Source organism: Pelodiscus sinensis, chromosome 3 (genome assembly GCF_049634645.1).
Source record: "Pelodiscus sinensis isolate JC-2024 chromosome 3, ASM4963464v1, whole genome shotgun sequence".
Lineage (NCBI taxonomy): Eukaryota > Metazoa > Chordata > Testudines > Trionychidae > Pelodiscus > Pelodiscus sinensis.
The window spans coordinates 167792223-167801347 of NC_134713.1; the positions used below are offsets into that span (position 1 = coordinate 167792223).

Here is a 9125-nt window from a genome sequence, read left to right on the forward strand (position 1 = left end):
TCATGATGGAAGGGCAGCCCTGAACCAAATTTGAGTGGGTGGCGATGTGCCCCGCATCATGACTAGGATGTGCAGCCATTCCAGCAGATCCACACAGCATGGCAGCAAAGCAGCAGGGAATATACTGTATGTCTATTTGTTGTTATTCATGAACAGGTAGGTGTCCATAACTGTATTTTTCCTTTGGCCCACTGATGGGTTATTCTGGCTCTGCCGCTCGGTACCACACAGCACTATGCCCTTATCAAACTGATATGATGACATACAGTAGAGCTGGTCAAGAATAGTCTGTCAAAAGGACATTTGATGGAAAATATAGTTTCCGCAAAGTGAGATTTTTCCACGGGAAAATTTGATTTTGTGTATATTTTAAAAATTTCCCTTAGTAAAATCTAAATGAAATATTTCACTTTGGGTTGTGTTGTCCCATTATAAAACATTCTGGCGTGCTGAACCAAATCAAAACATTTAATTCTGAGTTAGTGTGACACCAGTTTGTGTCACCTGAGTTTCTGCAGTGCCTCATGGGATTTGTAATTCCGGTGCCATGACTTCCCAGGCTGCACTAGGGTTTGATCTTTGCCTGAACTACCATAATGCATCATAGGAGTCCCATTACTAAAATGGATCTTGGGAAATATAGTCTGGCTTGGGGACCCAGCCCTGAGAGGGGAATAGGGCATTTGAATTTCAACTCCCGTCAGGCACTGAGGTCACTTGGGCAAAACCAAATGTTTCAATATTTCCGAATTGAAATTTGTCAGAACTTTCCAGCCTATGAAAAAATTGAAATGTTAGATTTCTTGTCCCAATTTGGGATGAAAATTGTCGTGAGAAACACAGGTCCGATGATGCATACCCAAGGGGGGAAGGACAGAAAGGTGGATCATTTTATCAAATAAAAAATATGTATTTATAACAGTGATCAATTTATAGTATTTATTCTGAGATTTTTAATAGACCGTGTTAATAATGAATTTACAGTATTTATTATATTTATTCTATGATTTCTAGTTAAATGTGTCAGAGATATAAGGATGGGAATGGCAAGGGAAATAGTCTCTATTCTAAAAATATCCAGCTACACTAATTAAATAACAGTGATAACTACAAACTCTATGTACTACCCAAAACAAATACAACACTAAGCTTATACAACAAGAAAAATCAAATCATACATACCAACTTACACAGCACACGGAACATTTCAAAGATATAGGTTCGGTTGCGAAGGCCTTGGTTACGCCCGAGAGTCGGGGGAGGTGGCTGGTCGGTTGATCAGGCCGGCAGCGCTTTGAAGTATACGGGAAGGCACACGCACAGTGGTACGTGTGTTGCGAAGACCTCCTCGAGCGAACTGTGCGATGGTATTTATCCCTAAGTCTGCACATCACTTTCCTGCGCTTGCATATTACCATATATGGCCCAATGGTCACCAAGTGGGGGGTCTGTGTCCCAGGGGTTGGGCCGTAACTGAGCAGGTTTCATGCGACCAGGTAAGTCCCACAGTTCTCACGTCAAGGTGATGGGTGGGAGAGTCTGAGGCTATTTTCCCCTTTTCATACCTTCCCTTTTTCTAAAGGCAATGGTATGCAGGAAGGGTGCGGCTGGTTTCTCCCGAGGAGTACTGCAGCCCACTATAGCAAGAGTGGCCTGGCCAAACTTTTTACTGGGAGGGGAGGCAGTTTTTTTTCTAACAAAAATAAATGTTGAAATATCAGTGTTTCCTACAGAATAGAAATTCTGATTATAAACAGCTCTACTATATGGAGAGATTATTTTCCAGCCTCTGAGACTATTCCACTGTGTAGAGAAACACTATACAAGAGGTTAGAATAGGTATGAAGAATAATTTTCCTAGGAGAAACTGAAGGGGAAATTTAGATAACCAGAGTGCAGTTATTTGAGTTGGAATTTGAGGCTAACACATTTACAAAAATCACCACAGAATTTTGAATGTTTAGGAATAAATCCCCATTTTATAGCAAAAATTCCCATTGTCAATGCCTAAGTACAAGCCTTTTTGCACCATTAAATTTAGACACATTTTTATTAGTCCAGTTTTCAAGGTCCCACAGATATTCTTGTATGATTTTCTGGTCCTCCTCCAAATTGGCAATGCCTCCCTACTTAGTGTCATCCACAAATGTTATTAACACACTTTCACTTTTTATGTCAATGTTGTTAATAAAAATATTAAATAAAATTGGTCCCAAGGCCTGAGGAACTTCACTAGTTACCTCCATTCAATCTGGCTATTCACACTTCAGTATGACTTAATATACTCTATGCTTTGATCAGTTCCTTATCCGTCTCTCAGTTTTCATATTAATTGCCATCTTTTCCAGTTTAACTAATAATTTCCCATGTGGAACTATAATGCTTTATTGAAATCTGGGTAGATTAGATCTACTGCATTTCCTTTGTCAGAAAAACCCCCCCAGCCTGTAATCTTTTTAAAGAAAGAGATCAGGATAGCCTGATATGATCTACCGTTTGTAAAATCATGTTATACTTGATACGAAATGTTATATCTCTATGTCTTTGGCTTTCTGTGGCGCTCTCGAACTGCTTTGTTGGTGCTTCTGGCTGTCTCAAATAGCAACACTGAAACAATACCTAGCCCTCTGTGTTTGAATTCACACCCCACTGAAACCTGTCTCCTCATATACTTCAGCTCTTGATTGGCCTCACATGTTGCCTGGTTTTTGGTCTGTGGCTCCTATCGTTTTAGCTAACTGCTCCTTATAATTCTCTTTACAGGAAGGAAGGACGGCTCTAACATCCACCAGTTTCCATAAGGGCTCACCCAGCCCCCAACACAATACTATTAAATGTTGAGGCCTTTAAAAAAAAAATCTCCTCTAGAATTTCACAGATTATAGTTGAAGGGATCTTGAGTTCCTTCTGCCTACCCATGACAGTCTAAAGAACACAGGACAGTGTCAAAACTAGAGAACAAGAAAGAAGTAATCGGGCCCCAGACCATGGATAAAATAATAGAGCTCATCTGCATTTCTGAAAGGACAGTGTTTCACACAGCTTTTTTGTCATGACGCAACCGAACCTATATCTTAAACATTATTATCGCTCCTACACAGGTGGAAATGGATCTGTAATGTGATTGTATGAGGCCGTACTCTGGAGTTGTGCCCATTTACACTATCTGATGATATGGCTCCACATTTTCAGTCAATGCAAACAAGGAAATAATTTCCAAGATAATAACTGCAAAGTGATTACTATCATGGTTCTTTCATTAGCCCTGAGGTACCCAAACTAAGCTTGTAACTAGAAGACCACTTTTGTCCCTTTGCTATGAAACTCACTTGACTGAAGAACTTAGCTAAGAACATGTTGCTAGATTCCAAGCAATTTTTTGGCCTGTTTTTAGTATTGGTGCAGCTTTATAGATCTTTCTACAGCAAATGAAACCTGATCCTTGTTTAAATGTGGGATGAGCAGACGAGTTTGGCCAGAATAAGAACAGGTCTGAACCTCTATCCTATCCTTGATCCGAACCGACCTTTCTTTTAGTGTCAGGGTTGGTTTGCATAGCTTTCCCCGCCTCCACCCGTACCCATATACCACTGGTACTAAAACTGTAGTGCAGGCAGCTAGGACAGCCTCTCTATGGTGAACTAGTGTTATTCTGAATGAAAATGGATGTGGTCTGGAGTGCAGTATTTATATTCAACTTGGAATCTATTCTCTGTTGAAAGATGACCAAAGCTGATGGGCCCTAAAACTGAACATCGAAGTCTGGGAGATTTGTGAGGATGTTAAGAGACTCAAAGGGTGGAGCATGCGGAGAGCAGTGGACATTTACAGTTTGCTGGGAACCTGTCATAAGAAAAGGAGCCAGAGAATATCGAGGAGGAAGGACAAAGAGAGAGAAGGACAAAAGGGGAAGTTTAAATGAACTTTTGAGAAAATATCTGAATTTTTCAGTGCTTATGTTTTAAGCAAGCCAGACCATATTCTCACATTTCCCATCTGGGAACAATATATTGCCTGCCTGACTCAGTAGGGCACACAGTGAAATAATCTCACTCCCTGCTCACTGTACTGCATGGCAGGAAGGCTGGGTATTCAGTTATAGTTGTTCAGATTATGGACTCCAAGATGCATTAACAATCTTCTGTAGTGTTCTGTGGAATAAAGGGTCTTTGTGTCTGCACAGGGATTTTCAGATTGTAAATTGATGCTATGGCGGTGCATCTGCCATGAGTGGCAGTTTGCTGGAATACAGTCACTCCTTCATAGGCCCTCCCATTTTTTGTTTACACACACTACTTCTCTTATCTCATTATTTGATTTTGTAGACATCTGCAAATCTCTAGAAAGAGGAAAGATAATTTGCTCCTTTGGGGATTACTGTCTATTACCCTCTCCTCTTTTAACATCTGTGGTTTGTATGATTTAAGGGAAGCACAAGAACTGAATGGACTCTGATAAGCAAACATAAAGTATGGTTGACAGGTCAATATAGTGCTGTTCATGGGCTCCATGTCACTGTAGAGCCCATTAGCGTTACTCTAGAAACAGTTGTTTCTTCCCAGTGCACACAGGCAGATTTGTGCAAGCCTAATGCCTGTTCCTCACATGATTTCACACGGAAGAAGCTATTAAAGAACTCTAGTGTGTTTCCTGAGTCACTGCCAAAATTAGCTAGTTTAGTAAGTTTGGATAAGCAAACAAATCAATCTTTTAGAGTTGGCAGAAAAGAAACTGCTTAGGAAGTCATTTGAGCTGACACTATTGAGATGGCAGAGATGCCTGATGTGTCTGGTATACAAGCGGAAAATGTGCTTCAAGAGAAAGCTATCTGTAAACCTCAGAGAAAAAGACTGTTGCCCAGCTGACTTCAAAATGAGTCTGCTCCTATGACAGCTGCAGGAAACCATGATGTGACTTCAGTCATCACTTCAGATAGGCTTTTGCCTACTGCTGGGTTAGGTATCATGTTTACTGCAGTTTGTCACATGCTGAGGAAAAGGATCTTTGCATTCATAGACATACACTCTGTGTGTTTAAATCTGTGCAAGCAACCCAGTAGCTTTCACAAAACAGGCTTTGCACATGACAGGAAAGTCTGAAACTACCTGTAGTCTCAAATGTAGACTTAGCAAGTCAGATCTCATAAACTGTTGCCAGCAGTGAACTGCCATTGTAAACAGTAGCTCTGACAAAACTAGCAACAGGGCTGGCTTAGTTTCCTTAAGCTAACTCCCCATTCCTTAGCTTAATTATGTGGTTTTTGATAATGATAATAATTGAGAGCCACCTAAAGTTCCGAATCCTCAGGTGGCATAACATGGCATAATTAAACATCTCAGGATCTGGCCCCATAATAGCGCTTTGCACCTTAAAATAGCAAAACTTCTATAGGGGGCAGTAAATATAAATGCAGGGCTAGAGCTTAATTATTATGTATGCTCTAAAAGCTTAGCAGGCAGCTCTTTCTATTCATCCATTTTTATTGATTAGTATTCCACCTAGTTATCCTTTGCCACACAGTCTTTGTGATCAAAAGCTTCAGAGGGTTGGCCGGGTTAGTCTGTAACTGGAAAAACTTAAAAAACAACAAATAATCTTGCAGTTCTTTAGAGACAGATGGTATCATGAGCTTTTGTGGGCACAACCCACTACTTGGTTTGTGCCCACAAAAGCTCATGTCTTTGTGATGTGAGAGCTCCTATTCCTGTCAAAAGTATATGGATAAAAATCCCTTAATGGCCAGATTAAGACACCCTTCCTCAGAATAAACTGTACCTTACTCTACAGAGAATCTACTTGATTTAAATGGAACTGTCAATGACATAAGGTACTGTTCAGCTTGAGTTAAGATATAAAATAAGACTCTCAGAAGTCTGCAACCAGGCTTTTCTCTCTCAGATCTCTTCACCTTTAATACTTTTACAGATGTAAATAGGATCTGAAGGAATATGTCCCTTATAGCCAGTTGGAAGGGGAAAGGACCCTGGGTTGTCTATGTAAATAGAGTTTGTTCCTTCTTTGCTTAATTTGTTAGATGTTCTGCAGATAGAGTGGTATTTTGCAGATTGTAATCAACTTAATTTGTGACCGAACACCAACTCTAAATTAAATGTAGGGATAGCGAAAAATTTGGTTACCAATGTTTGTAATTTTTGGGGAATACTGAAAAGTGCTAAATTGTTCCAAATGAAAGGGCTCACGGTTAGCAGAAAGAGTAGGAGCTCAACTTTCAGTGTTCTATAAGATTAGAGATGGCGAGGGAAGGTTATTTTGGTCAGAAGGCTACAGATGCACCTGTGCCTGGACTGGTATGACCTAGTCCCCCCACTGTTCAAAGAAAAGTGCTAAATAGGCATTGTTAAGAACCTCTTTCCTATCCTAACTGTGTTGGAGTTGTGTTTCTTCTCCCCTGCTTGAGAAGAACTGAAATCACTGGGAGCTGAAATCACTCAAGACTGATGGATGGAAGTCACAGCCAAGAGGTAAATGGCATCAGATGGTGACTGACAGAAGAGTCATGATGAAGTGATGTGACAAGTAGGATTGTAATAGGTTAACTGGGTAAGCATGCCCCTTACGGCTTGCTTACCTGGGTAACTAGGTAACTGGAAGGGGGCAGCAGCAGCCCCCTTGCCCTTGGTGGGGATGTGGGTGGGGGGCCGCTCCAGCCTGTCTGGGCTGGAGCAGCCACTCACTGTTGTTAACCAGTTAAACACTTTGGTTAACCAGTTAAACACCACCTAATGGGGATTTTACATCCCTAGCCACAAGTGGCCATCAGGGTGGTGATGGAGGTGGAGAGATGTGACAAGAAGCCAGCAGGACAGTGGTGCAGAACAGTGAGACAGAGGATGGTGAGTGACCAGCAGAGTAAGTAAGATGCCTCTACCTCCCCCCACCCAGGATGGGAGGTGAACTCTGCAGATGCCCCTCCGAACTCTGGGTCTGTGCTGACCAAGGGCAGCAACTGTGAGTGGGGCGCAGAGAAGTGTTTGCCACATGAAGGAAACTTTTAGGTTGCTGGACTTAAGAACCTTAGAAGAAAAGGACACAGCTAAACCTATCTGGTGGTCAGTCTTTTACTCATGGTTGATGCTTATGAATCCTGTTTGTGGTATTTTTCCAAATCAAAGCCAAGTTATTTCCCTCTTTTATTACAAGTTTCTTTTCTACACTCAGGCTCTGTGCTTGTGAATGGGGAAGTATTGCCTCCCAGAGGCATGCACGGGTGGTGTGTGAATTTCCCAAGTTAGAGGAATCCCTAGATATTGAACTTGGCTCTCGCTGCTGCTGGTTTCACCTGGCAGAAAGGTTACACAATTATCAACACATTCTGAAATGTGAGGGCCAGGGGTGGCCTGAGGCGGGCTGCTGGCAGCTGGCATCCCAGACTGAACGTGCAATCGGTGCCCCCACCTGCACGGCCCTCAATTGTGTGACGTCATCACGGGGCACCCCATTGAAGGCGGCGCCCTAGGCGATGTCCGAGTCAGCCTATACTCACGGGCCACCCCTGGTGAGGGCTTTCCCTCTCTTACTCTGGTACTAAGACTATTTTCAATCCCATAAACCAGTCCCCATTGACTTCACTATGAATTTTGCTTGCTCAAGGATTGCAGGATTGGTCTTTCAGGCTGACAGAAAAGCAAAAATATATTGATAAAAAGAAAATGCTGCCATGAAAGATTTGACTTGCCCAACACATATTTCTTCTGATTTATGGATTTCAACTGTTTCATTCTGAGCCTTTAGCAGCTGTTCCAGTACTCACACAATCATGTGCACAACCACTGTGGTTATGGTGAAATAAACTGTGAACAGGTTTCTGATCAAACCAATGCAATGGGGCATAGTTAACATGTTATCCATCTACTGTTCAGTTTGGAAAAGAAAAATATTTCTGTGAACCAGACTCCCAAACTGTATATATTATTGGCTTGCAACAATTATGTTGATACAAATTGACTTTGAGATACAAATGGGATCAGCAGATTTTGAGATGTACCTGCCTTATTACAAATAGTTTATGCACAATGTGGTTTTCAGAATCTGCTGCTAGGGCGCAGATTAGAGCTGGAATGTCTTGTTTTTTCTGTGTGTGGTTTTTCTGGCAGCGAGAGAGAGATTGGGTTTATACCTACAAAACTTGCCTATAAATCCTGGTTTTATGTTTTTATATTACTAGCAGATGTACCTGGCGTTGCCTAGGTCCTTAACTCATTTTTAGGCACTTGGGAGGTTGGGGCTCAAGGAAGGGGCTTGAGAGGTATGGGGGAGGGGACTAAGGGCAGCCCTGAGGCTGGCTGGAACTGTGTTGCCCTGCTGGTGACTGCTCTTTAAGGGGGCCACAGTGTCAGGGACTGCTCACCCCTGTCCGTGGCTGCTCCTCAGGAAGGCTGTGGCAGCAGGGTCTCTGGCTGGCAGAGCTCACCCTTGTATCCAGCTCTGGAACTGAAGGCCAGGCCAGAGTGATTTGGACTTTTGGGGCGGGAGGCCATGTACCTATGGCTGGTGGCCTGCAACATGCCCTCTAGTCCCAGCTGGCCTTTCCCTTATAGGTGTGACCACACCTTTGTGGTCACTCTTCGGTATAACTGTCCCTGTGCCACTTGCCCCACTGTGTTCATTGTGGAACATTACTGTCCTTGTTATCAGACCCCTCCCTTTCTGTTTAATGATAAACAATTGGATTCTAGACACATCCCACAGTCCTGACACAAGCAAACCCTTACTTTGCTTTAAGTTATGATAAAAGGAAATAGCATACCAATTTTGGTGGTCCTAACTAGTATAGTTGAAGAGGAGTTCTTGAACAAACGGACTCACAGACGGATAGACAGACAGACAGATACACATTGCTAAAATATATAGTAAGATATACTATTTGATATAATTTCACTAGTGTGCAGATGCCTTATAGTTGGAAGCAATTAATAGATTTCAAGGAAAAATTCTGGACATACTTTTAGATCCCACTGAAATACATTGTAGTAGCTGTATTTTTTCAGAGGGACACAATGGAAAAAAATTTCCTTCCCTCTTCCCCATCTTCAAATCAATGATCTTTTCCTCTAAATATAATCTGTGTTAGATGAAGGTCGGTCTATCTGTCTGTCTGTCATAAA

General features: G+C 42.0%; 1 long non-coding RNA gene across 1 annotated transcript in view; it reads left to right on the forward strand.

Moving 5' to 3' along the window:
* The window catches only part of LOC142828049 (uncharacterized), a 39336-nt gene extending 32483 nt beyond the window's left edge, over window positions 1-6853 (forward strand). Inside the window, exon 3 of the long non-coding RNA XR_012902976.1 lies at window positions 2764-6853. This is a non-coding gene — a long non-coding RNA (uncharacterized LOC142828049). The remainder of the gene's footprint in view (window positions 1-2763) is intronic.
* Window positions 6854-9125: the final 2272 nt, after the last annotated feature.